The following is a 17,646-nucleotide window of genomic DNA, read 5'->3' on the forward strand; positions in this document are numbered from 1 at the left end:
GTCTGACCCTGTGCCTCATGGGAACAGTCCAGCCCGAACTGCCAAGCCATGTCTTCCCTGGACCGGAAACAAGCTTCCTAGGACCGGTTTCTGGCATTTCAGCCAGGCTTCTTGAACCCAGTGGCAAAGTGAGCAAGGGACTCACGTCTGAGCATACCCTGCCAACTTATGGCGAACAAAGCAAAAACCAAAGGAAATGATGGACGGAGTGTTGAACATTGAAAGCATTCACCTGCAGTCAACTGATCTGGGTTTAATCCATCACCGTTCTTTAGCCCACTCTGCCACCCCAGTTATGACATGGCCATATGCAAATCAGTCTGACGCTGTGCCTCATGGGAACAGTCCAGCCCGAACTGCCAAGCCATGTCTGCCTTGGACCGGAAACAAGCTTCGTAGGACCGGTTTCTGGCATTTCAGCCGTCTTCAGCCAGGCTTGCTTGAACCCAGTGGCAAAGTAAACAAGGGTCTCACGTCTGAGCATACCCTGCCAACTTATGGCGAACAAAGCAAAAACCAAAGGAAATGATGGATGGAGTGTTGAACATTGCAAGCACTCACCCCAGTCAACTGTTCTGTGTTTAATCCATCACCGTTCTTTAGCCCACTCTGCCACCCCAGTTCAGACATGGCCATATGCAAATCAGTCTGACCCTGTGCCTCATGGGAACAGTCCAGCCCTAACTGCCAAGCCATGTCTTCCCTGGACTGGAAACAAGCTTCCTAGGACCGGTTTCGGGCATTTCACCCGTCTTCAGCCAGGCTTGCTTGAACCCAGTGGCAAAGTGAGCAAGGGACTCACGTCTGAGCATACCCTGCCAACTTATGGCGAACAAAGCAAAAACCAAAGGAAATGATGGACGGAGTGTTGAACATTGCAAGCACTCACCCCCAGTCAACTGATCTGGGTTTATTCCATCACCGTTCTTTAGCCCACTCTGCCCCCCCAGTTCAGACATGGCCATATGCAAATCAGTCTGACCCTGTGCCTCATGGGAACAGTCCAGCCCGAACTGCCAAGCCATGTCTTCCCTGGACCGGAAACAAGCTTCCTAGGACCGGTTTCTGGCATTTCAGCCGTCTTCAGCCAGGCTTGCTTGAACCCAGTGGCAAAGTGAGCAAGGGACTCACGTCTGAGCATACCCTGCCAACTTATGGCGAACAAAGCAAAAACCAAAGGAAATGATGGATGGAGTGTTGAACATTGCAAGCACTCACCCCCAGTCAACTGATCTGGGTTTAATCCATCACCGTTCTTTAGCCCACTCTGCCACCCAAGTTCAGACATGGCCATATGCAAATCAGTCTGACCCTGTGCCTCATGGGAACAGTCCAGCCCGAATTGCCAAGCCATGTCTTCCCTGGACCGGAAACAAGCTTCCTAGGACCGGTTTCTGGCATTTCAGCCGTCTTCAGCCAGGCTTGCTTGAACCCAGTGGCAAAGTGAGTAAGGGACTCACGTCTGAGCAAACCCTGCCAACTTATGGCGAACAAAGCAAAAACCAAAGGAAATGATGGACGGAGTGTTGAACATTGCAAGCACTCACCCCCAGTCAACTGATCTGGGTTTAATCCATCACCGTTCTTTAGCCCACTGCCACCCCAGTTCAGACATGGCCATATGCAAATCAGTCTGACCCTGTGCCTCATGGAAACAGTTCATCCCGAACTGCCAAGCCATGTCTTCCCTGGACCGGAAACCAGCTTCCTAGGACCGGTTTCGGGCATTTCACCCGTCTTCAGCCAGGCTTGCTTGAACCCAGTGGCAAAGTGAGCAAGGGACTCACGTCTGAGCATACCCCGCCAACTTATGGCGAACAAAGCAAAAACCAAAGGAAATGATGGACGGAGTGTTGAACATTGCAAGCACTCACCCCCAGTCAACTGATCTGGGTTTATTCCATCACCGTTCTTTAGCCCACTCTGCCACCCCAGTTCAGACATGGCCATATGCAAATCAGTCTGACCCTGTGCCTCATGGGAACAGTCCAGCCCGAACTACCAAGCCATGTCTTCCCTGGACCGGAAACAAGCTTCCTAGGACCGGTTTCTGGCATTTCAGCTGTCTTCAGCCAGGCTTGCTTGAACCCAGTGGCAAAGTGAGCAAGGGACTCACGTCTGAGCATACCCTGCCAACTTATGGCGAACAAAGCAAAAACCAAAGGAAATGATGGATGAAGTGTTAAACATTGCAAGCACTCACCCCCAGTCAACTGATCTGGGTTTAATCCATCACCGTTCTTTAGCCCACTCTGCCACCCAAGTTCAGACATGGCCATATGCAAATCAGTCTGACCCTGTGCCTCATGGGAACAGTCCAGCCCGAATTGCCAAGCCATGTCTTCCCTGGACCAGAAACAAGTTTCCTAGGACCGGTTTCTGGCATTTCAGCCGTCTTCAGCCAGGCTTGCTTGAACCCAGTGGCAAAGTGAGTAAGGGACTCACGTCTGAGCATACCCTGCCAACTTATGGCGAACAAAGCAAAAACCAAAGGAAATGATGGACGGAGTGTTGAACATTGCAAGCACTCACCCCCAGTCAATTGATCTGGGTTTAATCCATCACCGTTCTTTAGCCCACTGCCACCCCAGTTCAGTCATGGCCATATGCAAATCAGTCTGACCCTGTGCCTCATGGGAACAGTTCAGCCCGAACTGCCAAGCCATGTCTTCCCTGGACCGGAAACCTGCTTCCTAGGACCGGTTTCTGGCATTTCAGCCGTCTTCAGCCAGGCTTGCTTGAACCCAGTGGCAAAGTGAGCAAGGGACTCACGTCTGAGCATACCCTGCCAACTTATGGCGAACAAAGCAAAAACCAAAGGAAAAGATGGACGGAGTGTTGAACATTGCAAGCACTCACCCCCAGTCAACTGATCTGGGTTTAATCCATCACCGTTCTTTAGCCCACACTGCCACCCCAGTTCAGACAAGGCCATATGCAAATCAGTCTGACCCTGTGCCTCATGGGAACAGTCCAGCCCTAACTGCCAAGCCATGTCTTCCCTGGACCGGAAACAAGCTTCCTAGGACCAGTTTCTGGCATTTCAGCCGTCTTCAGCCAGGCTTGCTTGAACCTAGTGGCAAAGTGAGCAAGGGACTCACGTCTGAGCATACCCTGCCAACTTATGGCGAACAAAGCAAAAACCAAAGAAAATGATGGACGGAGTGTTGACATTGCAAGCACTTACCCCCAGTCAACTGATCTGGGTTTAATCCATCACCGTTCTTTAGCCCACTCTGCCTCCCCAGTTCAGACATGGCCATATGCAAATCAGTCTGACCCTGTGCCTCATGGGAACAGTCCATCCCGAACTGCCAAGCCATGTCTTCCCTGGACTGGAAACAAGCTTCCTAGGACCGGTTTCTGGCATTTCAGCCGTCTTCAGCCAGGCTTGCTTGAACCCAGTGGCAAAGTGAGCAACGGACTCACGTCTGAGCATACCCTGCCAACTTATGGCGCACAAAGCAAAAACCAAAGGAAATGATGGACGGAGTGTTGAACATTGCAAGCACTCACCCCCAGTCAACTGATCTGGGTTTAATCCATCACCGTTCTTTAGCCCACTCTGCCACGCCAGTTCAGACATGGCCATATACAAATCAGTCTGACCCTGTGCCTCATGGGAACAGTCCAGCCCGAACTGCCAAGCCATGTCTTCCCTGGACCGGAAACAAGCTTCCTAGGACCGGTTTCTGGCATTTCAGCCAGGCTTCTTGAACCCAGTGGCAAAGTGAGCAAGGGACTCACGTCTGAGCATACCCTTCCAACTTATGGCGAACAAAGCAAAAACCAAAGGAAATGATGGACGGAGTGTTGAACATTGCAAGCACTCACCCCCAGTCAACTGATCTGGGTTTAATCCATCACCGTTCTTTAGCCTACTCTGCCACCCCAGTTCAGACATGGCCATATGCAAATCAGTCTGACCCTGTGCCTCATGGGAACAGTCCTACCCGAACTGCCAAGCCATGTCTTCCCTGGACCGGAAACAAGCTTCCTAGGACCGGTTTCTGGCATTTCAGCCGTCTTCAGCCAGGCTTGCTTGAACCAGGGGCAAAGTGAGCAAGGGACTCACGTCTGAGCCTACCCTGCCAACTTATGGCGAACAAAGCAAAAACCAAAGGAAATGATGGACGGAGTGTTGAACATTGCAAGCACTCACCCCCAGTCAACTGATCTGGGTTTAATCCATCACCGTTCTTTAGCCCACTCTGCCATGCCAGTTCAGACATGGCCATATGCATATCAGTCTGACCCTGTGCCTCATGGGAACAGTCCAGCCCGACCTGCCAAGCCATGTCTTCCCTGGACTGGAAACAAGCTTCCTAGGACCGGTTTCGGGCATTTCACCCGTCTTCAGCCAGGCTTGCTTGAACCCAGTGGCAAAGTGAGCAAGGGACTCACGTCTGAGCATACCCTGCCAACTTATGGCGAACAAAGCAAAAACCAAAGGAAATGATGGACGGAGTGTTGAACATTGCAAGCACTCACCCCCAGTCAACTGATCTGGGTTTATTCCATCACCGTTCTTTAGCCCACTCTGCCCCCCCAGTTCAGACATGGCCATATGCAAATCAGTCTGACCCTGTGCCTCATGGGAACAGTCCAGCCCGAACTGCCAAGCCATGTCTTCCCTGGACCGGAAACAAGCTTCCTAGGACCGGTTTCTGGCATTTCAGCCGTCTTCAGCCAGGCTTGCTTGAACCCAGTGGCAAAGTGAGCAAGGGACTCACGTCTGAGCATACCCTGCCAACTTATGGCGAACAAAGCAAAAACCAAAGGAAATGATGGATGGAGTGTTGAACATTGCAAGCACTCACCCCCAGTCAACTGATCTGGGTTTAATCCATCACCGTTCTTTAGCCCACTCTGCCACCCAAGTTCAGACATGGCCATATGCAAATCAGTCTGACCCTGTGCCTCATGGGAACAGTCCAGCCCGAATTGCCAAGCCATGTCTTCCCTGGACCGGAAACAAGCTTCCTAGGACCGGTTTCTGGCATTTCAGCCGTCTTCAGCCAGGCTTGCTTGAACCCAGTGGCAAAGTGAGTAAGGGACTCACGTCTGAGCAAACCCTGCCAACTTATGGCGAACAAAGCAAAAACCAAAGGAAATGATGGACGGAGTGTTGAACATTGCAAGCACTCACCCCCAGTCAACTGATCTGGGTTTAATCCATCACCGTTCTTTAGCCCACTGCCACCCCAGTTCAGACATGGCCATATGCAAATCAGTCTGACCCTGTGCCTCATGGAAACAGTTCATCCCGAACTGCCAAGCCATGTCTTCCCTGGACCGGAAACCAGCTTCCTAGGACCGGTTTCGGGCATTTCACCCGTCTTCAGCCAGGCTTGCTTGAACCCAGTGGCAAAGTGAGCAAGGGACTCACGTCTGAGCATACCCCGCCAACTTATGGCGAACAAAGCAAAAACCAAAGGAAATGATGGACGGAGTGTTGAACATTGCAAGCACTCACCCCCAGTCAACTGATCTGGGTTTATTCCATCACCGTTCTTTAGCCCACTCTGCCACCCCAGTTCAGACATGGCCATATGCAAATCAGTCTGACCCTGTGCCTCATGGGAACAGTCCAGCCCGAACTACCAAGCCATGTCTTCCCTGGACCGGAAACAAGCTTCCTAGGACCGGTTTCTGGCATTTCAGCTGTCTTCAGCCAGGCTTGCTTGAACCCAGTGGCAAAGTGAGCAAGGGACTCACGTCTGAGCATACCCTGCCAACTTATGGCGAACAAAGCAAAAACCAAAGGAAATGATGGATGAAGTGTTAAACATTGCAAGCACTCACCCCCAGTCAACTGATCTGGGTTTAATCCATCACCGTTCTTTAGCCCACTCTGCCACCCAAGTTCAGACATGGCCATATGCAAATCAGTCTGACCCTGTGCCTCATGGGAACAGTCCAGCCCGAATTGCCAAGCCATGTCTTCCCTGGACCAGAAACAAGTTTCCTAGGACCGGTTTCTGGCATTTCAGCCGTCTTCAGCCAGGCTTGCTTGAACCCAGTGGCAAAGTGAGTAAGGGACTCACGTCTGAGCAAACCCTGCCAACTTATGGCGAACAAAGCAAAAACCAAAGGAAATGATGGACGGAGTGTTGAACATTGCAAGCACTCACCCCCAGTCAATTGATCTGGGTTTAATCCATCACCGTTCTTTAGCCCACTGCCACCCCAGTTCAGTCATGGCCATATGCAAATCAGTCTGACCCTGTGCCTCATGGGAACAGTTCAGCCCGAACTGCCAAGCCATGTCTTCCCTGGACCGGAAACCTGCTTCCTAGGACCGGTTTCTGGCATTTCAGCCGTCTTCAGCCAGGCTTGCTTGAACCCAGTGGCAAAGTGAGCAAGGGACTCACGTCTGAGCATACCCTGCCAACTTATGGCGAACAAAGCAAAAACCAAAGGAAAAGATGGACGGAGTGTTGAACATTGCAAGCACTCACCCCCAGTCAACTGATCTGGGTTTAATCCATCACCGTTCTTTAGCCCACACTGCCACCCCAGTTCAGACAAGTCCATATGCAAATCAGTCTGACCCTGTGCCTCATGGGAACAGTCCAGCCCTAACTGCCAAGCCATGTCTTCCCTGGACCGGAAACAAGCTTCCTAGGACCAGTTTCTGGCATTTCAGCCGTCTTCAGCCAGGCTTGCTTGAACCTAGTGGCAAAGTGAGCAAGGGACTCACGTCTGAGCATACCCTGCCAACTTATGGCGAACAAAGCAAAAACCAAAGAAAATGATGGACGGAGTGTTGACATTGCAAGCACTTACCCCCAGTCAACTGATCTGGGTTTAATCCATCACCGTTCTTTAGCCCACTCTGCCTCCCCAGTTCAGACATGGCCATATGCAAATCAGTCTGACCCTGTGCCTCATGGGAACAGTCCATCCCGAACTGCCAAGCCATGTCTTCCCTGGACTGGAAACAAGCTTCCTAGGACCGGTTTCTGGCATTTCAGCCGTCTTCAGCCAGGCTTGCTTGAACCCAGTGGCAAAGTGAGCAACGGACTCACGTCTGAGCATACCCTGCCAACTTATGGCGCACAAAGCAAAAACCAAAGGAAATGATGGACGGAGTGTTGAACATTGCAAGCACTCACCCCCAGTCAACTGATCTGGGTTTAATCCATCACCGTTCTTTAGCCCACTCTGCCACGCCAGTTCAGACATGGCCATATACAAATCAGTCTGACCCTGTGCCTCATGGGAACAGTCCAGCCCGAACTGCCAAGCCATGTCTTCCCTGGACCGGAAACAAGCTTCCTAGGACCGGTTTCTGGCATTTCAGCCAGGCTTCTTGAACCCAGTGGCAAAGTGAGCAAGGGACTCACGTCTGAGCATACCCTTCCAACTTATGGCGAACAAAGCAAAAACCAAAGGAAATGATGGACGGAGTGTTGAACATTGCAAGCACTCACCCCAGTCAACTGATCTGGGTTTAATCCATCACCATTCTTTAGCCCACTCAGCCACCCCAGTTCAGACATGGCCATATGCAAATCAGTCTGACCCTGTGCCTCATGGGAACAGTCCATCCCGAACTGCCAAGCCATGTCTTCCCTGGACTGGAAACAAGCTTTCTAGGACCGGTTTCTGGCATTTCAGCCGTCTTCAGCCAGGCTTGCTTGAACCCAGTGGCAAAGTGAGCAAGGGACTCACGTCTGAGCATACCCTGCTAACTTATGGCGAACAAAGCAAAAACCAAAGGAAATGATGGACGGAGTGTTGAACATTGCAAGCACTCACCCCCAGTCAACTGATCTGGGTTTAATCCATCACCGTTCTTTAGCCCACTCTGCCACCCCAGTTCAGACATGGCCATATGCAAATCAGTCTGACCCTGTGCCTCATGGGAACAGTCCAGCCCGAACTGCCAAGCCATGTCTTCCCTGTATCGGAAACAAGCTTCCTAGGACCGGTTTCTGGCATTTCAGCCGTCTTCAGCCAGGCTTGCTTGAACCTAGTGGCAAAGTGAGCAAGGGACTCACGTCTGAGCATACCCTGCCAACTTATGGCGAACAAAGCAAAAACCAAAGGAAATGACGGACGGAGTGTTGAACATTGCAAGCACTCACCCCCAGTCAACTGATCTGGGTTTAATCCATCACCGTTCTTTAGCCCACTCTGCCACCCCAGTTCAGACATGGCCATATGCAAATCAGTCTGACCCTGTGCCTCATGGGAACAGTCCAGCCTGAACTGCCAAGCCATGTCTTCCCTGGACCGGATACAAACTTCCTAGGACCGGTTTCTGGCATTTCAGCCGTCTTTAGCCAGGCTTGCTTTAACCCAGTGGCAAAGTGAGCAAGGGACTCACGTCTGAGAATACCCTGCCAACTTATGTCGAACAAAGCAAAAACCAAAGGGAATGATGGACGGAGTGTTGAACATTGCAAGCATTCACCTGCAGTCAACTGATCTGGGTTTAATCCATCACCGTTCTGTAGCCCACTCTGCCACCCCAGTTATGACATGGCCATATGCAAATCAGTCTGACGCTGTGCCTCATGGGAACAGTCCAGCCCGAACTGCCAAGCCATGTCTGCCTTGGACCGGAAACAAGCTTCCTAGGACCGGTTTCTGGAATTTCAGCCGTCTTCAGCCAGGCTTGCTTGAACCCAGTGGCAAAGTAAACAAGGGTCTCACGTCTGAGCATACCCTGCCAACTTATGGCGAACAAAGCAAAAACCAAAGGAAATGATGGATGGAGTGTTGAACATTGCTAGCACTCACCCCAGTCAACTGTTCTGTGTTTAATCCATCACCGTTCTTTAGCCCACTCTGCCACCCCAGTTCAGACATGGCCATATGCAAATCAGTCTGACCCTGTGCCTCATGGGAACAGTCCAGCCCTAACTGCCAAGCCATGTCTTCCCTGGACTGGAAACAAGCTTCCTAGGACCGGTTTCAGGCATTTCACCCGTCTTCAGCCAGGCTTGCTTGAACCCAGTGGCAAAGTGAGCAAGGGACTCACGTCTGAGCATACCCTGCCAACTTATGGCGAACAAAGCAAAAACCAAAGGAAATGATGGACGGAGTGTTGAACATTGCAAGCACTCACCCCCAGTCAACTGATCTGGGTTTAATCCATCACCGTTCTTTAGCCCACTCTGCCACCCCAGTTCAGACATGGCCATATGCAAATCAGTCTGACCCTGTGCCTCATGGGAACAGTCCAGCCCGAACTGCCAAGCCATGTCTTCCCTGGACCGGATACAAACTTCCTAGGACCGGTTTCTGGCAATTCAGCCGTCTTTAGCCAGGCTTGCTTTAACCCAGTGGCAAAGTGAGCAAGGGACTCACGTCTGAGCATACCCTGCCAACTTATGTCGAACAAAGCAAAAACCAAAGGTAATGATGGACGGAGTGTTGAACATTGCAAGCATTCACCTGCAGTCAACTGATCTGGGTTTAATCCATCACCGTTCTTTAGCCCACTCTGCCACCCCAGTTATGACATGGCCATATGCAAATCAGTCTGACGCTGTGCCTCATGGGAACAGTCCAGCCCGAACTGCCAAGCCATGTCTGCCTTGGACCGGAAACAAGCTTCCTAGGACCGGTTTCTGGCATTTCAGCCGTCTTCAGCCAGGCTTGCTTGAACCCAGTGGCAAAGTAAACAAGGGTCTCACGTCTGAGCATACCCTGCCAACTTATGGCGAACAAAGCAAAAACCAAAGGAAATGATGGATGGAGTGTTGAACATTGCAAGCACTCACCCCCAGTCAACTGATCTGGGTTTATTCCATCACCGTTCTTTAGCCCACTCTGCCACCCCAGTTCAGACATGGCCATATGCAAATCAGTCTGACCCTGTGCCTCATGGGAACAGTCCAGCCCGAACTGCCAAGCCATGTCTTCCCTGGACCGGAAATAAGCTTCCTAGGACCAGTTTCTGGCATTTCAGCCGTCTTCAGCCAGGCTTGCTTGAACCCAGTGGCAAAGTGAGCAAGGGACTCACGTCTGAGCATACCCTGCCAACTTATGGCGAACAAAGCAAACACCAAAGGAAAAGATGGACGGAGTGTTGAACATTGCAAGCACTCACCCCCAGTCAACTGATCTGGGTTTAATCCATCACCGTTCTTTAGCCCACACTGCCACCCCAGTTCAGACAAGGCCATATGCAAATCAGTCTGACCCTGTGCCTCATGGGAACAGTCCAGCCCTAACTGCCAAGCCATGTCTTCCCTGGACCGGAAACAAGCTTCCTAGGACCAGTTTCTGGCATTTCAGCCGTCTTCAGCCAGGCTTGCTTGAACCTAGTGGCAAAGTGAGCAAGGGACTCACGTCTGAGCATACCCTACCAACTTATGGCGAACAAAGCAAAAACCAAAGAAAATGATGGACGGAGTGTTGACATTGCAAGCACTCACCCCAGTCAACTGATCTGGGTTTAATCCATCACCGTTCTTTAGCCCACTCTGCCTCCCCAGTTCAGACATGGCCATATGCAAATCAGTCTGACCCTGTGCCTCATGGGAACAGTCCATCCCGAACTGCCAAGCCATGTCTTCCCTGGACCGGAAACAAGCTTCCTAGGACCGGTTTCTGGCATTTCAGCCGTCTTCAGCCAGGCTTGCTTGAACCCAGTGGCAAAGTGAGCAACGGACTCACGTCTGAGCATACCCTGCCAACTTATGGCGCACAAAGCAAAAACCAAAGGAAATGATGGACGGAGTGTTGAACATTGCAAGCACTCACCCCCAGTCAACTGATCTGGGTTTAATCCATCACCGTTCTTTAGCCCACTCTGCCACGCCAGTTCAGACATGGCCATATGCAAATCAGTCTGACCCTGTGCCTCATGGGAACAGTCCAGCCCAAACTGCCAAGCCATGTCTTCCCTGGACTGGAAACAAGCTTCCTAGGACCGGTTTCTGGCATTTCAGCCGTCTTCAGCCAGGCTTGCTTGAACCCAGTGGCAAAGTGAGCAAGGGACTCACGTCTGAGCATACCCTGCCAACTTATGGCGAACAAAGCAAAAACCAAAGGAAATGATGGACGGAGTGTTGAACATTGCAAGCAGTCACCCCCAGTCAACTGATCTGGGTTTAATCCATCACCGTTCTTTAGCCCACTCTGCCACCCCAGTTCAGACATGGCCATATGCAAATCAGTCTGACCCTGTGCCTCATGGGAACAGTCCAGCCCGAATTGCCAAGCCATGTCTTCCCTGGACCGGAAACAAGCTTCCTAGGACCGGTTTCTGGCATTTCAGCCGTCTTCAGCCAGGCTTGCTTGAACCCAGTGGCAAAGTGAGCAAGGGACTCACGTCTGAGCATACCCTGCCAACTTATGGCGAACAAAGCAAAAACCAAAGGAAAAGATGGACGGAGTGTTGAACATTGCAAGCACTCACCCCCAGTCAACTGATCTGGGTTTAATCCATCACCGTTCTTTAGCCCACACTGCCACCCCAGTTCAGACAAGGCCATATGCAAATCAGTCTGACCCTGTGCCTCATGGGAACAGTCCAGCCCTAACTGCCAAGCCATGTCTTCCCTGGACCGGAAACAAGCTTCCTAGGACCAGTTTCTGGCATTTCAGCCGTCTTCAGCCAGGCTTGCTTGAACCTAGTGGCAAAGTGAGCAAGGGACTCACGTCTGAGCATACCCTGCCAACTTATGGCGAACAAAGCAAAAACCAAAGAAAATGATGGACGGAGTGTTGACATTGCAAGCACTTACCCCCAGTCAACTGATCTGGGTTTAATCCATCACCGTTCTTTAGCCCACTCTGCCTCCCCAGTTCAGACATGGCCATATGCAAATCAGTCTGACCCTGTGCCTCATGGAAACAGTCCAGCCCGAACTGCCAAGCCATGTCTTCCCTGGACCGGAAACAAGCTTCCTAGGACCGGTTTCTGGCATTTCAGCCAGGCTTCTTGAACCCAGTGGCAAAGTGAGCAAGGGACTCACGTCTGAGCATACCCTTCCAACTTATGGCGAACAAAGCAAAAACCAAAGGAAATGATGGACGGAGTGTTGAACATTGCAAGCACTCACCCCCAGTCAACTGATCTGGGTTTAATCCATCACCGTTCTTTAGCCTACTCTGCCACCCCAGTTCAGACATGGCCATATGCAAATCAGTCTGACCCTGTGCCTCATGGGAACAGTCCTGCCCGAACTGCCAAGCCATGTCTTCCCTGGACCGGAAACAAGCTTCCTAGGACCGGTTTCTGGCATTTCAGCCGTCTTCAGCCAGGCTTGCTTGAACCAGGGGCAAAGTGAGCAAGGGACTCACGTCCGAGCCTACCCTGCCAACTTATGGCGAACAAAGCAAAAACCAAAGGAAATGATGGACGGAGTGTTGAACATTGCAAGCACTCACCCCCAGTCAACTGATCTGGGTTTAATCCATCACCGTTCTTTAGCCCACTCTGCCATGCCAGTTCAGACATGGCCATATGCAAATCAGTCTGACCCTGTGCCTCATGGGAACAGTCCAGCCCGAACTGCCAAGCCATGTCTTCCCTGGACCGGAAACAAGCTTCCTAGGACCGGTTTCTGGCATTTCAGCCGTCTTCAGCCAGGCTTGCTTGAACCCAGTGGCAAAGTGAGCAACGGACTCACGTCTGAGCATACCCTGCCAACTTATGGCGCACAAAGCAAAAACCAAAGGAAATGATGGACGGAGTGTTGAACATTGCAAGCACTCACCCCCAGTCAACTGATCTGGGTTTAATCCATCACCGTTCTTTAGCCCACTCTGCCATGCCAGTTCAGACATGGCCATATGCAAATCAGTCTGACCCTGTGCCTCATGGGAACAGTCCAGCCCGAACTGCCAAGCCATGTCTTCCCTGGACCGGAAACAAGCTTCCTAGGACCGGTTTCTGGCATTTCAGCCAGGCTTCTTGAACCCAGTGGCAAAGTGAGCAAGGGACTCACGTCTGAGCATACCCTTCCAACTTATGGCGAACAAAGCAAAAACCAAAGGAAATGATGGACGGAGTGTTGAACATTGCAAGCACTCACCCCCAGTCAACTGATCTGGGTTTAATCCATCACCGTTCTTTAGCCTACTCTGCCACCCCAGTTCAGACATGGCCATATGCAAATCAGTCTGACCCTGTGCCTCATGGGAACAGTCCTGCCCGAACTGCCAAGCCATGTCTTCCCTGGACCGGAAACAAGCTTCCTAGGACCGGTTTCTGGCATTTCAGCCGTCTTCAGCCAGGCTTGCTTGAACCAGGGGCAAAGTGAGCAAGGGACTCACGTCTGAGCCTACCCTGCCAACTTATGGCGAACAAAGCAAAAACCAAAGGAAATGATGGACGGAGTGTTGAACATTGCAAGCACTCACCCCCAGTCAACTGATCTGGGTTTAATCCATCACCGTTCTTTAGCCCACTCTGCCATGCCAGTTCAGACATGGCCATATGCAAATCAGTCTGACCCTGTGCCTCATGGGAACAGTCCAGCCCGAACTGCCAAGCCATGTCTTCCCTGTATCGGAAACAAGCTTCCTAGGACCGGTTTCTGGCATTTCAGCCGTCTTCAGCCAGGCTTGCTTGAACCCAGTGGCAAAGTGAGCAAGGGACTCACGTCTGAGCATACCCTGCCAACTTATGGCGAACAAAGCAAAAACCAAAGGAAATGACGGACGGAGTGTTGAACATTGCAAGCACTCACCCCCAGTCAACTGATCTGGGTTTAATCCATCACCGTTCTTTAGCCCACTCTGCCACCCCAGTTCAGACATGGCCATATGCAAATCAGTCTGACCCTGTGCCTCATGGGAACAGTCCAGCCTGAACTGCCAAGCCATGTCTTCCCTGGACCGGATACAAACTTCCTAGGACTGGTTTCTGGCATTTCAGCCGTCTTTAGCCAGGCTTGCTTTAACCCAGTGGCAAAGTGAGCAAGGGACTCACGTCTGAGAATACCCTGCCAACTTATGTCGAACAAAGCAAAAACCAAAGGGAATGATGGACGGAGTGTTGAACATTGCAAGCATTCACCTGCAGTCAACTGATCTGGGTTTAATCCATCACCGTTCTTTAGCCCACTCTGCCACCCCAGTTATGACATGGCCATATGCAAATCAGTCTGACGCTGTGCCTCATGGGAACAGTCCAGCCCGAACTGCCAAGCCATGTCTGCCTTGGACCGGAAACAAGCTTCCTAGGACCGGTTTCTGGAATTTCAGCCGTCTTCAGCCAGGCTTGCTTGAACCCAGTGGCAAAGTAAACAAGGGTCTCACGTCTGAGCATACCCTGCCAACTTATGGCGAACAAAGCAAAAACCAAAGGAAATGATGGATGGAGTGTTGAACATTGCTAGCACTCACCCCAGTCAACTGTTCTGTGTTTAATCCATCACCGTTCTTTAGCCCACTCTGCCACCCCAGTTCAGACATGGCCATATGCAAATCAGTCTGACCCTGCGCCTCATGGGAACAGTCCAGCCCTAACTGCCAAGCCATGTCTTCCCTGGACTGGAAACAAGCTTCCTAGGACCGGTTTCAGGCATTTCACCCGTCTTCAGCCAGGCTTGCTTGAACCCAGTGGCAAAGTGAGCAAGGGACTCACGTCTGAGCATACCCTGCCAACTTATGGCGAACAAAGCAAAAACCAAAGGAAATGATGGACGGAGTGTTGAACATTGCAAGCACTCACCCCCAGTCAACTGATCTGGGTTTAATCCATCACCGTTCTTTAGCCCACTCTGCCACCCCAGTTCAGACATGGCCATATGCAAATCAGTCTGACCCTGTGCCTCATGGGAACAGTCCAGCCCGAACTGCCAAGCCATGTCTTCCCTGGACCGGATACAAACTTCCTAGGACCGGTTTCTGGCATTTCAGCCGTCTTTAGCCAGGCTTGCTTTAACCCAGTGGCAAAGTGAGCAAGGGACTCACGTCTGAGCATACCCTGCCAACTTATGTCGAACAAAGCAAAAACCAAAGGTAATGATGGACGGAGTGTTGAACATTGCAAGCATTCACCTGCAGTCAACTGATCTGGGTTTAATCCATCACCGTTCTTTAGCCCACTCTGCCACCCCAGTTATGACATGGCCATATGCAAATCAGTCTGACGCTGTGCCTCATGGGAACAGTCCAGCCCGAACTGCCAAGCCATGTCTGCCTTGGACCGGAAACAAGCTTCCTAGGACCGGTTTCTGGCATTTCAGCCGTCTTCAGCCAGGCTTGCTTGAACCCAGTGGCAAAGTAAACAAGGGTCTCACGTCTGAGCATACCCTGCCAACTTATGGCGAACAAAGCAAAAACCAAAGGAAATGATGGATGGAGTGTTGAACATTGCAAGCACTCACCCCCAGTCAACTGATCTGGGTTTATTCCATCACCGTTCTTTAGCCCACTCTGCCACCCCAGTTCAGACATGGCCATATGCAAATCAGTCTGACCCTGTGCCTCATGGGAACAGTCCAGCCCGAACTGCCAAGCCATGTCTTCCCTGGACCGGAAATAAGCTTCCTAGGACCAGTTTCTGGCATTTCAGCCGTCTTCAGCCAGGCTTGCTTGAACCCAGTGGCAAAGTGAGCAAGGGACTCACGTCTGAGCATACCCTGCCAACTTATGGCGAACAAAGCAAACACCAAAGGAAAAGATGGACGGAGTGTTGAACATTGCAAGCACTCACCCCCAGTCAACTGATCTGGGTTTAATCCATCACCGTTCTTTAGCCCACACTGCCACCCCAGTTCAGACAAGGCCATATGCAAATCAGTCTGACCCTGTGCCTCATGGGAACAGTCCAGCCCTAACTGCCAAGCCATGTCTTCCCTGGACCGGAAACAAGCTTCCTAGGACCAGTTTCTGGCATTTCAGCCGTCTTCAGCCAGGCTTGCTTGAACCTAGTGGCAAAGTGAGCAAGGGACTCACGTCTGAGCATACCCTGCCAACTTATGGCGAACAAAGCAAAAACCAAAGAAAATGATGGACGGAGTGTTGACATTGCAAGCACTCACCCCCAGTCAACTGATCTGGGTTTAATCCATCACCGTTCTTTAGCCCACTCTGCCTCCCCAGTTCAGACATGGCCATATGCAAATCAGTCTGACCCTGTGCCTCATGGGAACAGTCCATCCCGAACTGCCAAGCCATGTCTTCCCTGGACCGGAAACAAGCTTCCTAGGACCGGTTTCTGGCATTTCAGCCGTCTTCAGCCAGGCTTGCTTGAACCCAGTGGCAAAGTGAGCAACGGACTCACGTCTGAGCATACCCTGCCAACTTATGGCGCACAAAGCAAAAACCAAAGGAAATGATGGACGGAGTGTTGAACATTGCAAGCACTCACCCCCAGTCAACTGATCTGGGTTTAATCCATCACCGTTCTTTAGCCCACTCTGCCACGCCAGTTCAGACATGGCCATATGCAAATCAGTCTGACCCTGTGCCTCATGGGAACAGTCCAGCCCGAACTGCCAAGCCATGTCTTCCCTGGACTGGAAACAAGCTTCCTAGGACCGGTTTCTGGCATTTCAGCCGTCTTCAGCCAGGCTTGCTTGAACCCAGTGGCAAAGTGAGCAAGGGACTCACGTCTGAGCATACCCTGCCAACTTATGGCGAACAAAGCAAAAACCAAAGGAAATGATGGACGGAGTGTTGAACATTGCAAGCACTCACCCCCAGTCAACTGATCTGGGTTTAATCCATCACCGTTCTTTAGCCCACTCTGCCACCCCAGTTCAGACATGGCCATATGCAAATCAGTCTGACCCTGTGCCTCATGGGAACAGTCCAGCCCGAATTGCCAAGCCATGTCTTCCCTGGACCGGAAACAAGCTTCCTAGGACCGGTTTCTGGCATTTCAGCCGTCTTCAGCCAGGCTTGCTTGAACCCAGTGGCAAAGTGAGCAAGGGACTCACGTCTGAGCATACCCTGCCAACTTATGGCGAACAAAGCAAAAACAAAAGGAAATGATGGACGGAGTGTTGAACATTGCAAGCACTCAACCCCAGTCAACTGATCTGGGTTTAATCCATCACCGTTCTTTAGCCCACTCTGCCACCCCAGTTCAGACATGGCCATATGCAAATCAGTCTGACCCTGTGCCTCATGGGAACAGTCCAGCCCGAACTGCCAAGCCATGTCTTCCCTGGACCGGATACAAACTTCCTAGGACCGGTTTCTGGCATTTCAGCCGTCTTTAGCCAGGCTTGCTTGAACCCAGTGGCAAAGTGAGCAAGGGACTCACGTCTGAGCATACCCTGCCAACTTATGTCAAACAAAGCAAAAACCAAAGGAAATGATGGACGGAGTGTTGAACATTGCAAGCACTCACCTCCAGTCAACTGATCTGGGTTTAATCCATCACCGTTCTTTAGCCCACTCTGCCACCCCAGTTATGACATGGCCATATGCAAATCAGTCTGACCCTGTGCCTCATGGGAACAGTCCAGCCGAACTGCCAAGCCATGTCTCCCCTGGACCGGAAACAAGCTTCCTAGGACCGGTTTCTGGCATTTCAGCCGTCTTCAGCCAGACTTGCTTGAACCCAGTGGCAAAGTGAGCAAGGGACTCACGTCTGAGCATACCCTGCCAACTTATGGCAAACAAAGCAAAAACAAAAGGAAATGATGGACGGAGTGTTGAACATTGCAAGCACTCACCCCAGTCAACTGATCTGGGTTTAATCCATCACCGTTCTTTAGC

The sequence above is a fragment of the Triturus cristatus genome, chromosome 1_1, assembly GCF_964204655.1.
Source record: "Triturus cristatus chromosome 1_1, aTriCri1.1, whole genome shotgun sequence".
NCBI classification, from domain to species: Eukaryota; Metazoa; Chordata; class Amphibia; order Caudata; family Salamandridae; genus Triturus; species Triturus cristatus.